Source organism: Cynoglossus semilaevis, chromosome 18 (assembly GCF_000523025.1).
Source record: "Cynoglossus semilaevis isolate Cse_v1.0 chromosome 18, Cse_v1.0, whole genome shotgun sequence".
NCBI classification, from domain to species: domain Eukaryota; kingdom Metazoa; phylum Chordata; class Actinopteri; order Pleuronectiformes; family Cynoglossidae; genus Cynoglossus; species Cynoglossus semilaevis.
This window is the reverse complement of record NC_024324.1, coordinates 3,473,624-3,476,270: the sequence shown is the minus strand read 5'-3', so window position 1 is coordinate 3,476,270 and position 2,647 is coordinate 3,473,624. Positions and strand designations below refer to the sequence as shown.

The 2,647-nt window shown below is 45.1% G+C and overlaps 1 long non-coding RNA gene across 1 annotated transcript in view; it reads left to right on the top strand.

Moving 5' to 3' along the window:
• LOC107989955 (uncharacterized) overlaps positions 1–224 on the top strand; it is a 6,196-nt gene extending 5,972 nt beyond the window's left edge. Inside the window, exon 3 of the long non-coding RNA XR_003052666.1 lies at positions 185–224. This is a non-coding gene — a long non-coding RNA (uncharacterized LOC107989955). The remainder of the gene's footprint in view (positions 1–184) is intronic.
• Positions 225–2,647: the final 2,423 nt, after the last annotated feature.

Here is a 2,647-nt window from a genome sequence, read left to right as displayed (position 1 = left end):
TGGATGGATGGATGGATGGATGGATGGACTGTTAATCCTACTCGTTAGTTGTTTGTTTTTGTTTTAAGCGTCTACTAAATTTATAATTGTCAATGTAAACGTGTAATGTTCTGGACACTTAAGGGGCCATGGACCTCATGTTGAAGACCTTAACCTAAACTCCTTCTTGTTTTTTGTTTTCCAGGTCTTGGCTCAGTACCAGTGACTAACTAACCAGCGACACCTCAGCTGGGACCAGTGAGCACATCTGAAACGTCTCGTCTGATTCCTTCAACGACACAGAGAGGTAAACACTCCACAACACCGGGAATCGAACCCTTATAGCCTTAATGTTAACGTCCATTATTCCTCGTTTCTGTATGTTTTCTGCTCTCCCTCCTTAAACACCGAGGATTGGTTGAACAGGTTGTGACACATTCTTCTGCAGATATAATTTGGATAAATCTCACCACTAATGAAACGTAACAGCTCATTACCACAAATTGTGGCTTCAATTTGGTGAAATAAACGTAGTGAGACCGCGGTGTGTGAGCGGCGTGAACCCCGATGGAGTTAGAGAACGTCAGTCTCTCTGCTGTAACTGGCAGCTGAGTCTGAACGTCAGTCTCTCCCGTTCAGAGAATATTAACGCTCCAGACTCTGATTGGTGCACGGAGCTCCGTCGCTCCGACACCGTCGCTGTTCCAATCAGCGACGGTGGACTGAGAGCTCGGGGGAAAAGGAAACATGTGTCACAGCCTGGGCCAAATAATCCTGGAGCCTACACTTTGTAGAGTACAGTACAACTTGACTGTAACTTGACCACATACCAGTGTGTACCACAGGGTGTGTGTGTGTTACAGATTTACTGTCTCTAAGACAGAGCTAAGATCAACCCCCAGGGGACGGCTTAGACGTCATGAGGGTTTCATGGTGAAGGGACCATGTGTACCAGGGGTGTCAAACTCATTCTGGTTCAGGGGCCCACATAGAGCCTGATTAGACGTCAAGTGGGCCGGACCAGTACAATTATAACAAAGGCCTATAAATAACGTTTTTCCCCTTTGCTTTAATGCAAACAAGTTTAAGTATATTAGACATGAAGTGTCTAATATACTTGTTTTTCTGTACTTTGAAAATTCATCATTAAGCTGGCCGAATTGAGCCACCTAGCGGGCCGATTTTGGCCCACGGGCCGTATGTTTGACACCCCAGATGTATACAGAGTAAGTGGAGAGTTTAGTTTAGTTTAGTTTAGTTTAGTTTGGTTTAGTTTAAAGTGAGTCGTTGTTTTCCTCTGATTACAGATCAACTAAGACCAAACACCAGGCTCAGGCTCAGGTACAGGTTGACCTCTGTCTGACTGTGAGGTCAAACTACAGGTTTAGACTTTGTGGTTTGACCTCATTTTATTTAGTTTCACACCTAGAGTAAACAACCAATCAGAACTGTTGCTGTAGTCCAGAGTGAAAAACAACAACTGACAAATGTGAACGACGGTTAAAATCCTTTATTTTCACTTCATTCATCTTTTTTTTTCTTTTCTGTTTCAGGTCTGATTTCTGATCCACCGGAGAGTTCCACATGAGGACGGGCCTCCCTGGGGGGGGGACAGACAGAGAGGTAGGGAGAGGGAGATAGGTAGGTAGATAGAGGGGGAGGTAGGTAGGGAGGGAGAGATGAGACGGGAGAGAGAGGGTTCAATCCAAATGTAGTGAACAGAGAGGGGTGGGAAGAAGAAAAAAAAAAAAGTTAATATTTGCTGGTCTATAAATCATGAGACTTGAACCACGCACAAAAAGCCATCCATCACAGCGCCAAAAGGCCTCGTTGGGGTTGAAAGGTCAAAGGGCTGAGTTATGTTAGAAGGTCTCTCCACTCCCAGGGGACAAATTAGACCGGTCGGTGAGCGAGGCAGGGTAAAGCCATCGCTTTCGTCTGCCAGGACTCAGCCCGTGGGTTTCCAGTCTGTTGCTATTGACCATATACCCGGAAAAAAAAAAGGGCTGTGAGCAAATAGCCCTGGCGTAACCCCTCGTCTGGGCTCAGTCTTTCATTCTGACTGATAGCTCGCTCACCGCATCAAGTCTTTTAATCCACACTCACTGTACTGGCTCACTTATACGTCAAAGTGAAAAAGTTGTGCGGCGGCACTTTCCTGCTTCTTCACGCTTTCTTGGTCAATATTTCTCATCAGGTGCGAGGAGACAAATGACCTCCAGAGCTTTGACCTTGTCGTGCGTTATTGACAGGACCAGACAATGGCGGAATCTCAATTCCCAGACGTTCAATTTGTGTCCTGGACGTTTCACATCCAGCCATTAAATTCATCATTGTAACCGCCGCTTAATTATTTATTAAGCACATTCCCGGCAGCTTTCCCGAACGTGCCTTTCTAATTACTAAAATAACACATCAAGTATACAGACCTAGATTTACTAAATTTGCAAATGATACAAACCATGTTAACATAATCTGGCATGTAAATGGCGATTTAAAAATTAATGAGGCTTTAAATTTTAATTCCGAGTCTGAGACTTAACTGGTCACAGAGCCCTGTCTCGGGGAAAATGTGGCGTGAACGACGCGCAGAATGTGACATCGGAGTGATGGAGAGGCGGAGGGGATGTGACAGGACTCACACACGAAAGCTCACAACACAACAACC